This window comes from Salvelinus fontinalis, chromosome 5 (assembly GCF_029448725.1).
Source record: "Salvelinus fontinalis isolate EN_2023a chromosome 5, ASM2944872v1, whole genome shotgun sequence".
NCBI classification, from domain to species: domain Eukaryota; kingdom Metazoa; phylum Chordata; class Actinopteri; order Salmoniformes; family Salmonidae; genus Salvelinus; species Salvelinus fontinalis.
In genome coordinates this window covers 6,770,643-6,788,174 of record NC_074669.1, presented here as the reverse complement: position 1 = coordinate 6,788,174, position 17,532 = coordinate 6,770,643, and the positions used below count along the sequence as shown (strand labels likewise).

General features: G+C 42.2%; 1 protein-coding gene across 4 annotated transcripts in view; it reads left to right on the top strand.

Moving 5' to 3' along the window:
• The first annotated feature begins 869 nt into the window (after positions 1-869).
• Positions 870-17,532, top strand: part of LOC129854990 (transcription factor SOX-6-like) — a 184,290-nt gene continuing 167,627 nt past the window's right edge. For 3 of the 4 annotated variants that reach the window (XM_055922214.1, XM_055922211.1, XM_055922212.1), the window contains exon 1: positions 1,678-2,042. The gene's annotated coding sequence lies outside the window, so the exon portion shown is untranslated. Of the gene's footprint in view, positions 1,185-1,677; positions 2,043-17,532 lie in introns of those variants that run through there. The other variant, XM_055922213.1, reaches the window with a different exon arrangement.

Genomic DNA, 17,532 nt, shown 5'->3' with positions numbered 1-17,532 from the left:
CGGGTTGACAACCAAATAGCCTACATTTCCGTTTTAGTAAACTAAAATTAATTAAAAAAATGTCGATGAATAACAAATGTATTAAAATTCTTGAATTGCTCATAGGCTATGGGCTGACTTAAAACACTTTGTGAAACGTTTCTATTATATTGGAGTTGGCTGTTTATCTAGCCAACATTTAGAAAGTTTTATGCAAAAATGTCAACATATCAGGATATTCTTCTTAGTGAAATGTATCCAAAAGTGTTTATACAAACGAATGAATTAAACAAGTCACCCGCCAAAACAATATTTGTTTTAGATGGCCACTTTGTCAAATGTGTGCCATGAATGACATTGACATTTAACAACCAACGCAAGTCTGGTTGCTTTGGCATTGCTAAGTTAGCGGTAGTTCGATTTCCTTATCAAATCGTGTATTATAAGAGCCAGATTTTACAATTCGCCTATTATAAATAACCAAAAGGAGAACTTGTTTTACTGATAAAGCAAAAGAGCCAACGCAGTTATTCACTGTGGTTATTGTATGTTGAAGCACAAATTAATCATTATATAAATTCCAATGGACCTATTTATAAAACGTTTTTTTCTCTCTCTCTCTCTCTCTCTCTCTCTCTCTCTCTCTCTCTCTCTCTCTCCTCTCTCTCTCTCTCTCTCTCTCTCTCTCTCTCTCTCTTCTCTCTCTCTCTCTCTCTCTCTCTCTCTCTCTCTCTCTCTCTCTCTCTCTCTCTCTCTCTCTCTCTCTCTCTCTCTCTCTCTCTCTCTCTCTCTCTCTCTCTCTCTCTCTCTCTCTCTCTCTCTCTCTCTCTCTCTCTCTCTCTCCTTTCTTTGCATCCATAGGGGAGAGGGAGTCCTGTCCGTTCCGACAACACTGAACACTCACTCACTTCGCCTCACTTTGAGAGATTGTTGCACGACGGGAAATGCGTTTACTGTATATGACATGGTCGCTCAAGTTGATAGCCAAGATTGACTAGCTGAAGACGGATAAATTAAGTTATCAACGCCCCTCAATTCTGACAAGCGAAACTCACTTTGCGCACCGGAGATTTAATTCAGTGGCCCATGGCCACACAAGTTAACTTTATTGCATTCTCCTCCGATACAGACAACAGTGATATGATTGTCCTTTGATAACACAACGGGATACCCACAGACTGGATGGGGCCCTACATCAAGCCAAGGTAACAATAGGCTATGTTGTTGGTTGTTGTAATATCTCAAAATGTATATTAATATGATGCTTTGACTGGCTGTCTGCCCCCCCCCCTCCCCTCCCCCCCCCACCCAGTCGAAAGCCCCTGCATCATAGGTTATTAAGAGGTTCAGCTTTTATCTTTGCAAGATAGATTTTTTCATTGCGAATGGAATTAACAAAATATAGCGATATTTTTTCAATATTGTGAATATAGCTACGTTAGTTGAGTGTTTTAGTCTGAACTACTTGGCTAAACTTGAGTGTTTAAAGAACTAGGCTGTAAACGTATATAATTCCCTGCAGTCGGGTTTATGTCGTTCCGTTAGTGTAATAGGCCCACAATCAGTTTAATAAAAGTAGTTTTTTCGACATTCCGGCTTTGCGAGCGAGCCCTGTGGATTGCAGATGGTTGGTAAGTTATTGTCGTCTACTTTAGTAGGAGGTAGTTTCCAGTTCGGCCACATAGTGGTACTATTCATTGGAAACGACGTGCGCTTTTCTTGCCACCACCTTAAGTGTAAATGCCTTTCAGAGTTGATTCGCAGTGCGCTCGCGAGTCCGGTTTGCTTCGGCGGCATGTCCAAATCAGAATGAATTTGATACAGTTCTAATCAATTGGAAAATGGGAATACTGTTGACGCTGTCTGCGGAGTAAACCATTACTCTCTCACAAGTTTACTCTTTCGGGTCACAGAAACGGACCCTAAAATAATGCCTTGTGAGTCATAAATTAAAATAGACGTAACCCTTCGTTCTAAAACGGATCCAGTGGGAGACAATACTGAAGAAACAAGACATTGGTCCCAGCGGAGAACACCGTGCGACGAAAGGAGAACTTATTTAAGTAAGTTGTTTTCAATTGGAATTGATTGCCTCTAGGCTATATCTCCTACATGTAAATGTATTTGTCGTGTTTTAGTTGAAAACAGCCTGGAGCCTATAGACTAGATTCATTTTCTCTCTAAATTTGCTTTTGACTTAGGCTAGCCTACTAGCAATACAACACCTATTAAGCCTACGGTAACAAATTACGAAATGTAATGTAATTCATTAATGTCATAGGTTATGCATGTTATAAAGAGCAGCGTTCATTTAGTCACGCTCCATACATAATTTCCCAAAAAGTCAGAAGTGTACGTCTTGCCTTGCACTTGACAATAGCCTAATTGGTGAGAGTGAAAGTCACGGTGAGGATTCATGGGGTGAACTAAATGATACATGTCAGGGTATAGGAGGACAAGGCGCATATAACCACCGTAGCCTTTCTGGAAAAGGGAGATAGGTCATCACTTTAGGGTGTTCCACAAATTTAGACGCACTCAAGTTCTCAGATAACGCGTCTAGAGTGCTGCACACGCAGTGATAACGTTTTTATAGAGAGCCCTCGTATGCACTGACGCCAAATTAATGCACGACGCGTGCAAGTGATGTTTAAGACCACTAAAAAGGAAATGTAGTTGATTGTGGCAATATCCGGATAATTGCCATAAAGATTTATTTTTTTGGTCCCTTAAACTTGTTGACACTGGGAGTGACACCCAGTTAGGCTATAAAGGGCACAACGTTCCACTCAATTTTTATTCTAAATAACCTACAATTGAAATGCAGTAGCCTTATTGCCATTTGAACACATTTCGATCGTTTATCCTGATTTAAACGGTGCCAATACTCTTCGGCGAAGGTTAATTGTCTGTACTTATGCATGGTTGACCAATTGAGAAGCACATTCCCGTTGTAAAAGAGTGTCTGTTTGAAAAACAATCTGACGACGGGACCGTCCACGGACCGCGGGGCTGGAGTTGATCTAGTATGGCATTTTGTTTTGAGCAGGTGCTGTGGGTTGAAGTTCCCTCATAAGGTAAAGTGGCATTAGAGTGCCGTCCACGTCCAAATGGCAGATTTATAAATAGGCTGCCAATTCAGCACATTGTCCCGGGACGGCATTTATACAAGGGCTGTGCTATCCACTGTCTGAGAAACCGTAGAGTCACTGCGCACTTGCAACAACCCTACTGTTGCATTTTATTGACCGTTCATTTGTCGTTCATTCAGCAGTCAATTCTAATATGATCTGCCACAAATTAAGCATTCGTCATCCTTTCGCACTGAACTTTTAGAGTAGCCTATAAACCTAAAATGTAATGTATTTTATTGAATTGGTCCCATTATACAAGTGCTTATAGGTTTAGCGCTTGTAACTTTCCCCAAATGAGGCTATCTCCAACTATTTATGTCTATATAAAAAAACACACATAGGCCTACCTAATATGATACATACTTTAAAGTAATTTAAAAAGGCACTATACACCTTGCATTGAGAACTGTGACTCATTGTCTCATAATTAGGCTATGATTAGCAATTGTGTTTTTTTGTGTGGATAAATGTATATCAAAAGCCATTTCTGGATATCTTTGGTTAAACTTATACTTTTCGAGTTGTGCAGAGTTTTTATGCCGGTGAACAAATTAAAATGTACCGCTAGCAGTGTAATGCTGTCTGCTCACTGGGGATATTTTGATGCATTCAATCTGGAAGTTCATTTGAAGATAGGCCTACAGTGTCGATACTGAACATTTATAAAGTATTAACATTACATACACAGTAGTTCAATATGCATAACAGGAGTTCAGGTCCTTACCAATTTTGAGAAACACCAGAGGATCTTCTCCTATAGACCCTTGTCACATGAACATTCCAAAGAGATGTTGTCCTTTAATTAAGCTATATTGTACCCAATAGCTGTCATTTTTACTTATGATTCTGACTTCCATTTTATTTTTCCTATTATAAAAATGATAGAAGCATGTTGTTTTAGTCAGAGATCCTATATACGTCTTCTATTTAATAATGTGGCGTTAGAAAATGTTTTCCCCAATCTAACTGAAAGATGCACTTTGCATTGTGATTGTGTAGAACATGTAATAGGCTATGACACTACGGTTCTGGTTTTTCTCTAGGTTCACTGCAGTTGGCCTTCAAGACACTTGTTTTTTTAAACTTGTTTTCCTCAGATGATATCACAACTTCAAAATCATTGAAACAGTTGCTGTGACTTGAATGAGGATGAAGAGTTCTTTTCAGAAATCTCTGATAAGGCCCGTCATTGTAAATACGAATTTGTTATTTAACTGTCTCGCCTAGTTAAATAAAGGTGAAATAAAAATAAAATGAAATACAAAATGAAAGTAAACGCTGACGTCAAATGAGTTTCCATTTGCAGCAGAGTGAAAGAGTAGATGTAGTGAAAGGACCTGTTGGCTTTCTCTTTCATCTCGAGTGACATTCTCTTAGCAACACGAAAAGGGGCAAACAGTTGCAGGCGATTTACAGGTGAGGGTGTTAAACAGCTGTGAGAGAGAGAATGTAAGTTATGGACTTAGATTGGCACAATTGGCTGCTCTCATTAGCAGCTTGCCTGCAGCCTTTGATGGTTATTACCATGGTAATAACATAGCAATGGACACCAAGTATGTTTCACTGAGACACGTAATAGTCTTCATAATGACTAATATGCATTTGTTAAAAAATTCATAATTATTAATGTTGCTTGTTTTTCCTCATTATTCTGACCCTGTTCTTTTGTTGTAATTTTGTTTGGCTTGTCCTTATTAGATTCATCTCATGCTGCTTTGAAACACTATGCATGTATTCTATTTCTATGACATAAATCAAGTACATTTTTTCTGCATGTTGTTTTTAGATAAAGTATGTCAGTCACCTTGAAATTGGAAATAAACAAACAGCTTTATTCTAGGATGTCAAAGTCAGAAAGTCACAATTATTTGTCGAGCTCCTTCAAAAGACACTCAAATTGGACATGTTGTACAAACAGACATTAAACATTTAGCCGTAAGTATTTGTCTTCATGTCGTAAGTATTTGTCTTCATGTCGTAAGTATTTGTCTTCATGTCGTAAGTATTTGTCTTCATGTCGTAAGTATTTGTCTTCATGTCGTAAGTATTTGTCTTCATGTCGTAAGTATTTGTCTTCATGTCGTAAGTATTTGTCTTCATGTCGTAAGTATTTGTCTTCATGTCGTAAGTATTTGTCTTCATGTCGTAAGTATTTGTCTTCATGTCGTAAGTATTTGTCTTCATGTCGTAAGTATTTGTCTTCATGTCGTAAGTATTTGTCTTCATGTCGTAAGTATTTGTCTTCATGTCGTAAGTATTTGTCTTCATGTCGTAAGTATTTGTCTTCATGTCGTAAGTATTTGTCTTCATGTCGTAAGTATTTGTCTTCATGTCGTAAGTATTTGTCTTCATGTCGTAAGTATTTGTCTTCATGTCGTAAGTATTTGTCTTCATGTCGTAAGTATTTGTCTTCATGTCGTAAGTATTTGTCTTCATGCCGTAAGTATTTGTCTTCATGCCGTAAGTATTTGTCTTCATGTCGTAAGTATTTGTCTTCATGTCGTAAGTAGGCTACATATTCGCCAGCCTATACTTATCTGCGGCTCTACGACACACCCAAATTGCAGTCTTGGTCCCGAAAAATAAAGGTCGAAGCTCTAGTGAATGAGCACTTGAAATACAGCGGCAGATGCCTGTAAGGTTTTCAACCACAATGCCAGTTACGGGGGGGGGGGGGGGGGGGATTGTATTGCTTTCTATTTTCCCTCCACCATATAACCTTGGAGCCCGATTTCCCATTTTGCCAGTTTTCTTTCTCCTGCATACTCTCAATGGTTCTGATGATGACCTATCCTTTTGGAGGCTGCTGTAACACCTGCTCCCAAAACCATCCAATTATAAGTCTGAATGGGATCGTACCTGACAAACCAGCAATAATGACAACCCAAACTGTGCTTGGGCTTCGTCCTGCAAGAGCTACTTCCCACTGGGCACACCAGGTCATTTCAACGTGGAAATGTGGGGCATATTTAGTTGAGACGTTGAACTTGGAGATTGTAACCTTTGTTCACCCACTCAAAGACAGCCAGAAGTTCGTTGAATTTTCAATATGTTATCGCTGCGCTTTCAACCATTTAAAAGCACAACCACTGCGTACACACCGGTCATAATGACAACTAGCGTAGCCATGTCAGCAAATGACTAGTCTGAAGACACAAATCTGATTTGGTCATTTGTAATTTTCTGTTTGGACAGTCAATATTCCTAAATGGATTTGAAAAACAAAACTGATTTGAGCATTAAGGCCTTAGTGTGAGCAAGGCTTTATTACCAGTTGGTCTACAAATTAATCATATGTATGTTGGATTTACGTCTCCATCTCAACCAATAATCAAAGTTAAATAATAGGACTAAATCAATTCAAACTTCATGTAAAGTACATTTAAAGTTAGATTTTTTGGTTGAGATGGAGACGTGAATCCAACATATCAAGTATCAATTTGTAGACAAGCTGGAATTAAAGCCTGACTAAATCAGTGGCACAGATGGAACTATCCAATCAGAAGATACATCTCTTTAAATGTGTTATATTTGTTTGCTTTGATGTCAAAAACATCATTCCACTTTGTCATTTTGGGCTAATGTGTGTAGGCCTGTGACAAAACTTAATTTAATAAATGTAAAATTCAGGCTGTAACACATTTGGAAAAAGTCAAGGGGTGTGAATACTTTCTGAAGTCCCAATACATTGACAAATCCCATTGAAACAACCTTGATTTAACCTTTTACTGCAGTGAGCTAAATCAGGGCCACACAGAGTGAATCCTAAACAAATCTACTTTGAAACAAAAGTATACACCTCACACACATATGGTTATGTGTTTAAAAAAAAGAAGAAACCTGTATTATCTACCATGTCAGATATAGAGTTGAAATGTATTCAATTTTTAGTTTGCGTCCTAATATTACACTTTATATACATCACAGAAGACCGAAAAATAACAAAACTGTTAGACATAGAGACACCGTATTTTTGTCGTCAAAAAAGAATAACTTTATAAATTATGAATTTATGAAAAATATGAATAACATTCCACCCATGAGGCCAAAAAGGGTGCTTCAGAACATACCCCTTAAACTCACAGAAACCAAAGCAGTGCTTTTTCATTCCCCAACGCATAGCAGTAGTTCTAGTCTCCAAAACATGTATTTCTCCTCTTTGTGATCCCATTATCCCTCTCCTGTGACCCCTGTCCTTCTTTGAAAACATTGAACCCATGGTAGTCTTGTCTTTGAGGGAATCCTTGAATATGTTCCCAGCATTTCTGAAGCTAAAAGTGACACATGGCCGTGCCTGCAGGCTGCAGCATAGGGAGAATGTAGCAGTACTTTTGACTGGTTTTAGACAACAGGCCTCAACAAAGGACCGTGGCAGTATCAACACAACTTCCAAACTGTGACTTCCAGCACCACCCAACAGGGAGAAAACTGCTGTATCAGCAGCCATCTTAATCATCGGCCACCATGTTTATTTAGGCTTTCAAAGATAATACCTGGAGGATTCCGTGTAAAGCCCACAGGAAATGACATGAGCCAGCAATGAAGTAACCCAAAGCCAATCCAATGATGAATGACAAAGTTCCCTGTTACTAGCTCTGACTTTGCAATCAAATTGTTGATTGGAGATGCTTTGTCATTTTTGTATTATGTTGTATTTATAAATTGTGTATATGCAGGGCTCCCTTGTAAAACAGATCTACATCTCAATGGGACTCCCTGCTAAAATTAAAGTGAAATAAAATCTAATCAATTGCTCCCAAGTGGTGCAGCGGTCTAAGGCACTGCATCTCAGGGCTAGAGGTATCACTACAGGCACACTGGTTCGAATCCAGGCTGTATCACAACCAGCTATCACCTTTTATGGTGACAATAACGCCCTCCATTTACCTTTTATGGTGTATACTTTGGCACTCTTGGAATTAGGCCACGGCAGTTTGTAAAAGAAAGGGAAATTACATATTTGAACACATTCCTGAACGGTGTGGGAAAATGATTTGCAGTGACTTTTTTGTAACAAACATGCATGCTGTCAATATCGAATGCCTGTCTGTGCATTCTGCAAGATTGATTGTACAGTAGTGGCCAAAAGTTTTGAGAATGACACAAATATTAATTTCCACAAAGTTTGCTGCTTCAGTGTCTTTAGATATTTTTGTCAGATGTTACTATGGAATACTGAAGTAAAATTACAAGTATTTCATAAGTGTCAAAGGCTTTTATTGACAATTACATTAAGTTGATGCAAAGAGTCAATCAATATTTGTAGTGTTGACCCTTCTTTTTCTAGACCTCTGCAATCCGCCCTGACATGCTGTCAATTAACTTCTGGGCCAGATCCTGACTGATGGCAGCCCATTCTTGCATAATCAATGCTTGGAGTTTGTCAGAATTTGTGGGTTTTTGTTTGTCCACCTGCCTCTTGAGGATTGACCTCAAATTCTCAATGGGATTAAGGTCTGGGGAGTTTCCTGGCCATGGACCCAAAATATCGATGTTTTGTTCCCCTGAGCCACTTAGTTATCACTTTTGCCTTATGGCAAGGTGCTCCATCATGCTGGAAAAGACATTGTTCATCACCAAACTGTTCCTGGATGGTTGGGAGAAGTTGCTCTCGGAGGATGTGTTGGTTCCATTCTTTATTCATAGCTGTGTTCATAGGCAAAATTGTGAGTGAGCCCACTCCCTTGGCTGAGAAGCAACCCCACACATGCATGGTCTCAGGATGCTTTACTGTTGGCATGACACAGGACTGATGGGAGCGCTTACCTTGTCTTCTCCGGACAAGCTTTTTCCGGATGCCCAAAACAATCGGAAAGGGTATTCATCAGAGAAAATTACTTTACCCCAGTCCTCAGCAGTCCAATCCCTGTACCTTTTGCAGAATATCAGTCTGTCCCTGATGTTTTTCCTGGAGAGAAGTGGCTTCTTTGCTGCCCTTCTTGACACCAGGCCATCCTCCAAAAGTATTTGCCTCACTGTGCGTGCAGATGCACTCACACCTGCCTGCTGCCATTCCTGAGCAAGCTCTGCACTGGTGGTGCCCCGATCCCGCAGCTAAACAACTTTAGGAGACGGTCCTTGCGCTTGCTGGACTTTCTTGGGCGCCCTGAAGTGTTCTTCACAACAATTGAACCGCTCTCCTTGAAGTTCTTGATGATCCGATAAATGGTTGATTTAGGTGCAATCTTACTGGTAGCAATATCCTTGCCTGTGAAGACCTTTTTGTGCAAAGCAATGATGACGGCACGTGTTTCCTTGCAGGTAACCATGGTTGACAGAGGAAGAACAATGATTCCAAGCACCACCCTCCTCTTGAAGCTTTCAGTCTGTTATTCGAACACAATCAGCATGACAGAGTGATCTCCAGCCTTGTCCTCGTCAACACTCACACCTGTGTTAACGAGATAATCACTTACAGGATGTCAGCTGGTCCTTTTGTGGCAGGGCTGAAATGCAGTGGAAATGTTTTTTGGGATTCAGTTAATTTGCATGGCAAAGAGGGTCTTTGCAATTAATTGCAATTAATCTGATCACTCTTCATAACATTCTGGAGTATATGCAAATTGCCATCATACAAACTGAGGCAGCAGACTTTGTGAAAATTCATATTCGTGTCATTCTCAAAACTTTTGGCCACGACTGTATATCGGAGACCAGAACGCCTGGCTACAGCTCACACTTCTATACAAAGGATGACATGTTGTTCAATATTTGGTTTATCAATAGATTATTGTGTTTCCTGGTATAGGCTCTGAGATGAAATAGGCTATGATGTCACACTCCTATCGCACAGCAGTGTTGTAGCCTACCCATACTGTCAAATATTTTATATAAGCAGTAATTTATGCTGTATCTGACAAAGGACCGTGACAGTGTCTGAAAGAGAAAACAAAGGATGGCAAAATTGGTGTGGACCTGTCAGCAGAACTTTTGAATTCAACAATGTTTTGCATTGACTTTCCCCCCAACCTAAATAGGCTGGACTGCCCACGAATTCTGAAACATTGTCTAAGGCTATTCTAAACAAATTTAATTTTCAGTAGGCTAGACACAGTAGTAGAAATAAAATAAAATTACACAAGCAGAAATTCATAATTTTGGACCCTAGAATTAAAGTCAAACCAAAATGTAAAATCAAAAGTCTCCCGTTTAAAAATGGCCTTACACTAAGATTTAGCAGATTTAGCATACTTCAAAGTAGAATATCAACTGTCTTGATGTTCACCTGTTAAATGTGTCTGTAGGCCATAAACCACACTGCCTATGAGATCACATACAGCCAATGTATAGCCTATTTATTTACATAGGCCCAATTAAACAAGAGATGTGATGGTGATTTGTTATATGGCTACTTCAGGAATATGAACCTATCACGACCAGAAAATGTGAGGAATATATTCTGCAATTGTTTTGAAAATAGAATTAATTCTAATGTCTAATTAGTTTAAATAAAAAAATATAACACCCTCGATTTCTTTTCGTTCTTCTCACTAATGGCAAATAGCTGCATTATGTATTTCATGAATACGCGTGTCATCATAGCCCCCATTGGTATGTAGTGTAATACTTACAATACAATACTTCATCCACTAGATTAGAAGGCGTGCGTACGCATGGTTTAAAAGTCTGTGTGGAGGAAAGGACATGCTCACGTCAACATTTGCAGGAAAACTGTCTCACACACATTTTGGGGTATATTTTGTACGTATGCACAGTTTACAAATGAGGCCCCTGGAACTCCCGTCATCGTACATTTTTATTAGTGCATTTTTCAAAGACGGAATCATTGTAAAAGAGAAAATACATAATTTTTTCTCAGTCAGTCATTGACTGATGTCTAAACTTGCGAGGTAAAGCCAAAAGCACTGACGTCTTAACTTGCGAGGTACAGACAAAGGCACTGACGTCTTAACTTGCGAGGTAAAGCCAAAAGCACTGACGTCTTAACTTGCGAGGTACAGACAAAGGCACTGACGTCTTAACTTGCGAGGTACAGACAAAGGCACTGACGTCTTATCTTGCGAGGTACAGACAAAGGCACTGACGTCTTAACTTGCAAGGTACAGACAAAGGCACCGACGTCTTAACTTGCGAGGTACAGACAAAGGCACTGACGTCTTAACTTGCGAGGTACAGACAAAGGCACTGACGTCTTAACTTGCGAGGTACAGACAAAGGCACTGACGTCTTAACTTGCGAGGTACAGACAAAGGCACTGACGTCTTAACTTGCAAGGTACAGACAAAGGCATCTGTCAAGGAGCTCTGGGAAAAAAAATTCCTCTGGAAGAAAACTGCTGAATTTGTTGGTCTCCTTGGTTTTAACCAATGGCGTGCTGACTTTTGGATTGTTGACAGAGTGAGATGGCCGAGTAGTGACTGAATAGTGACTGGCCATCAGTCAAACGTAAAGCCCTCTTATTGCACTGCAGCATAAAAGTCTTAATTAGTATATTGTCATAATACTTCATTAGCTGTTTGGAAGACAGAAGGTGGCAGCAGATTTAGTTCAGAGAACGTTGCTTTGCGTCTTCAACTTCCAGTCAAAACAATCCTACATGATGAGACCTGCAACCGGAAATGGCTATGAACAGGTTATAAGTAGGGTATGAACAGGCTATGAATGGTCTCCAGGAATGATGAGATATGCAGCATGAACCGGCTATGAACAGGTTGTAAACAGGCTATAAACAGGCTATGAATGGTCTCCAGACCAGGAGGCTTACATTACCCGACGCCGTCTTCCACGAGCACACCAGCCCGACAGAATGCAGAAAGGGATAACTAGGAAAATATGAACACTTGACTTGGATCAAAATGGAAAACAAATCATAACGAAACTAAGCCTGGCTTTCTTTCCCATGTGTCAGGCGAAGAAAAATGGACTTCCTTCTGGAACAAAAGAGGCGCTGTAGAAGAAAGCTGTGAACAAGTTACCATATCAAATAACAAAACATAGACTAGCTTTTGTAAGGCTCCACTCCCTCGCATTTCATTGTGTGCTCTACACACGGTCAAAAGGCTGACGCCAGACGTGGCTAACGAAGGGTGAGAAGGTGTTGATATTTGTCTGTCTGCGCCACATCGTCTCCAGGTGGATATGTGTGTGTCACCTCGAGAGTTCTCTTGAGTCTCTGGGTGCAACGCTGCTTTTGGCTCGATCATTGCACACCACAGTGGTTACCACCCGTAAGGCTGTCTAAGTGGTATTCCTATTTATTATCATGTTATTACCAGTGTTAATACCGTTTGTGTTCAAGAACATACTGTTAACAATGGTTTGCAAGAATTAGATGTTGAGTTAAGAGCTTTTTTAAATGAATGTGTTCCATGAATCCTATTGGCAGAGCTGGATTTGAACCTCCAGCCTGAGCAGTGCACCATTGACAAATGGCTCTTTTACAAGATCCTGTGATTTGTTCTCTGTGGTATTAACATACTGTACATTTTGAGTTAGTCTTATTCTGGATGTGGTTGAAAAAGGGAAATGTGCTGAAATGTTGTAGCGAGGGTTTGTGGTTTGGCCTCCCATGCAGTTACCATGAGCCTCTCTGACCATCTGAAAGGGCTGCTGAAGCTGGGACACACCACACAGAGAATAATACACACAGACGGATACACTGGCATAAAACACACACACACACACACACGCGCACACACACACACAAAAGTATTCCAAGGTCTTGTAGAGACAGGGCCTTGTGTGGGTGGGGTCTCGCCACAAAGATGGAATATGTATTGATATGTGCCATAGTATGTGTGGTCATGTCAAGATGTTGTGCAACATATTTTGGTGCCTGAATGAAAAGCTCCAGCCTTCAGCTTTACCAGCCCACACTTCACCACTCGCACAGTGGCCACTACTAATGGGGCGTGGCGGCACCGCTCAGGGTGTGAGGTCTCAAACGAGTATGTGGTCAGAACGGCTGGGGAAGGATGCTGGTTCCACTCAGCATGCCCCTATAGCCGACGCTGATTGGTCGGTGGCCAGCTGTCAATGCAGGCTGTTCCCGTGGTTTACAGCTTGGAGAGAGGCCTTTAATCAAACTGTGGTCATTATGAGGTGGTGGTGAGAGCTGGGCCCACAGTAAGACTTGCTATGTTTGGAGGCCTGGGAGGGGCCCACAGTAAGAAGGGCTCTGTTTGGAGGCCTGGGAGGGGGAGTGGCCAGGGGGAAAGGGATGAGGCCCACAATAAGATTGGTTCTGTTTGGAGGCCTGGGAGGGGGAGTGGCCAGGGGGAAAGGGATGAGGCCCACAATAAGACTGGTTCTGTTTGGAGGCCTGGGAGGGGCCCATATTAACAGTGGCTCTGTTTGGAGGCCTGAGAGGGGGAGTGGCCGGAGGGAAAGGGATGCGGCCCACAGTAAGACTGGCTCTGTTTGGAGGCCTGGGAGGGGGAGTGGCCAGGGGGAAAGGGATGGGGCCCACAATAAGACTGGCTCTGTTTGGAGGCCTGGGAGGGGGAGTGGCCAGGGGGAAAGGGATGGGGCCCACAATAAGACTCGCTCTGTTTGGAGGCCTGGGAGGGGGAGTGGCCAGGGGGAAAGGGATGGGGCTGGGAAACCCAGAATAGAAATGCACTAGTACGCTTTGATTGACAACCCTACATTTGAGCATGACTAGGTGTATAACATGGTAGTCTGTGTTTTATGAGTCCAACGATGGGACACAGTTCAAGAGACAAGTAGTAGGCTACATGTTTCTCCCATGCCTTATTTGTGTACAGTATACTGTGCAGCCATGTAAGCAGGAATCCCATTCGCTGGGCTGCTGAGGCATACTGTTTCTGGATGACAGAGTATTGAACAGGGGCTTTGGCACCAGTACAGCTGACGGGGCTGGACTGCTACTGGACTGCATGTGACCTCATGTAATCTAACACACTGTATGTATACGATATGACCGATGGAAGTTGAGGTCCACTGTATCAAAGGGTCTCTCAACCCCCCTCTCCTCCTCTTGTAACGGTAGCAGTATGTACAGCAGCCCATCTGAATAGAATTACAGGCATTTCATGGGACCCTCCTCTTGTAACGGTAGCAGTGTGTACAGCAGCCCATCTGAATAGAATTACAGGCATTTCATGGGACCCACCTCTTGTGCTTTTAGCACCGCTAATGCTAACCTTGTGTTACCAGGCCTTTCACAACCAGCAGTAACGTTAGCCTTGTGTTAGCATTCACCATGAGAAACCACTAACCAACTCACCTACAATACTACCACAGAGTGGTTGCTCTGGCTTGCCGGACTTACAACGATTTAAAAGCAAGTGTAGCTATAGGAGAAGTACTTTTCTGAAGCCTCCCAACTTCTTGGTTCCCTCTGTAAGGACCTCCCTTCAGTAGGACTGGAAAATAGCTGCCTCAGCTGGCTGTGCAGTGTAGCCTCCTTCTCACTGTGTCCCCCTTTTTAATATGGCAAATATAGGCTGGCTTGTGATGTCAATTGTTATTGCTGGATGCATGCTGTAGGAAAAATCCCATCTGCTTTTCTAAAAGAGCCACAGTGACAAGAAGCTTCTGTGATAAAGACTCTATTGTGGCAGCCCGGGCCTCTGCGTTGAAGTGTTGCTCTCTGAACTCGTACCCTACGCTGTTAAACTTCACGTGTTTCCCGCCGCTCTCAACACACAATGGGCTCTGTGCCTGCTTGTTCATGGTGCACACAGGAACAGGGTTAAGCTCCAACCTTTTGTGAGACAGATTGGTGAAAAAGAGCAGCCATAAATTATTATGTCATTGTGTAACACACTTCTATAAGAGGTGGGGTCAGATGAAAGATAATAATGATGGGTGCTTTTGATGGTGTCGAACAACTTCAAAACACATACGCCCCCTTTCTGACTGGCAAGTTTGCCATGGGCAATTGAAAGCCCCCCAAACAGCCAATCAGAAGAGTAAAGAACTCACGTGTTGCACGTACACACAATATTAGGATCCGTGGGAATGATGAAGTTAGCAAAGTGGATACCTTGAGGATCGATATATATCTTTGTTTGCCTCTTATCTAATCACACCCTCTCAAGCACAACCATTCCTACTTAACCTGTTTAACCTCCTCAAATTAAGGGGTTGTTCCGCCAAATTTGCATTTGACTTGATTAAAGTATTGGTCAGCGTCCTAGAAGCTTGTCTTTAGAAAAAAGGTAGTAGAGACAGTAAAGAGACTGTGAAGAGACTGTGACAAGACTGTGGCGATGCCGAAAACTGGGGCACCACACAGTACAGTCCTCGCCCCTTTCCTGATATAAGAAAGCAGCTTCAGCAGCTTCAGCACCCCACTCTAAAGACGAGGAGGAACTTTACAGTGAAAACGCTTGTCTGACATTTCCTGACTTAAGAAAGACTAGTCTAACTCCCCCATCTCAGACTAGTATAACTCCCCCATCTCAGACTAGTCTAACTCCCCCATCTCAGACTAGTCTAACTCCCCCATCTCAGACTAGTCTAACTCCCCCATCTCAGACTAGTCTAACTCCCCCTTCTCAGACTAGTCTAACTCCCTCATCTCAGACTAGTCTAACTCCCCCATCTCAGACTAGTCTAACTCCCCCATCTCAGACTAGTCTAACTCCCCCATCTCAGACTAGTCTAACTCCCCCATCTCAGACTAGTCTAACTCCCCCATCTCAGACTAGTCTAACTCCCCCATCTCAGACTAGTCTAACTCCCCCATCTCAGACTAGTCTAACTCCTCCATCTCAGATATAGTCTAACTCCCCCATCTCAGACTAGTCTAACTCCCCCATCTCAGACTGTTCTAACTCCCCCATCTCAGATTAGTCTAACTCCCCCATCTCAGACTATTCTAACTCCCCCATCTCAAAGACTAGTCTAACTCCCCCTTCTCAGACTAGTCTAACTCCCTCATCTCAGACTAGTCTAACTCCCCCATCTCAGACTAGTCTAACTCCCCCATCTCAGACTAGTCTAACTCCCCCATCTCAGACTAGTCTAACTCCCCCATCTCAGACTAGTCTAACTCCCCCATCTCAGACTAGTCTAACTCCCCCATCTCAGACTAGTCTAACTCCCCCATCTCAGACTAGTCTAACTCCCCCATCTCAGACATAGTCTAACTCCCCCATCTCAGACTAGTCTAACTCCCCCATCTCAGACTGTTCTAACTCCCCCATCTCAGATTAGTCTAACTCCCCCATCTCAGACTATTCTAACTCCCCCATCTCAAAGACTAGTCTAACTCCCCCATCTCAGATTAGTCTAACTCCCCCATCTCAGACTATTCTAACTCCCCCATCTCAAAGACTAGTCTAACTCCCCCATCTCAAAGAATATTCTAACTCCCCCATCTCAACTCCTCAACACACTGTACACCTCCTTCCTTGCGTTCCATCATATTGTGGATTTGTGTTCCCGATTAAATCATTTCCCTGTCTCGCAGATTAAGCCCACTGGAGAATTAGCTAGACCAGGGATGGGCAACTAGTCTAACGGCCAGCTATCTAAATTTAGTAATCATGGTCAAATTACCGGAATTGCAGGAAATTTGCTGTAAAACATCTCATTTTCCTTTTCGCCCCATAGTTAAAGGAAAATTGTTATAAAATTGCTAAATCTTCTATCCGACACATGGAACATTTTGTAGAATTGCAGCTAACTTGCTTTAAAACTGCACCATTTTCTCTACACCCCATGGCAAAATGTGTAGATTTGCACAAAATTAACTTTCGTTTCCCCCGTTCCCCACTGAACTCATTAACATTTATAGCACACAGCAATTAATTACAGCCCTGCTCTGGCCTTGTAAATTAAAGCATGGCGGTTGCTAATTGCCTTGACAGTTTAAATAGTTGTTGGGGCCATGACGCAGTCGACCTAAGGTTGATGCTGTATAACCTCAGTTCGATACAGTGCTGTCAAATCTTTAGAGGTCTGATACTGCTCTGGGATCTGTTCCCTTGGTTGTGTTTTGTGGTCTTTATGGGTTCTTCTGATATCTCCACACAGGTCAGGAACTGTTTCTTTGTATTTTTCTCTCTCTGACTTTTGTATTAGTACTTTCAAAGGTTTCATGTCAAGGTGCATCTCTTTTGGTATTGTTATCACTCTGATTTACGGTCTGTATGAGTTCATAGGTCTGTATGAGTTCATAGGTCTGTATGAGTTCATAGGTCTGTATGAGTTCATAGGTCTGCCTTTCAGGGTGTATCAGGGGTCTGTCAAGGGCCTGTTTTCCCAGAACTCTGTTTGGGGCCAAGAATCCACTTCTTCTCATGGTAGGTCTTCTAATGCGAAGACCGTCGGGCTCCTCGACCGTCTCCCTCACAGGGCTCCTCGAACGACTCCCTCACAGGGCTCCTCGAATGACTCCCTCACAGGGCTCCTCGAACGACTCCCTCACAGGGCTCCTCGAACGACTCCCTCACAGGGCTCCTCGAACGACTCCCTCACAGGGCTC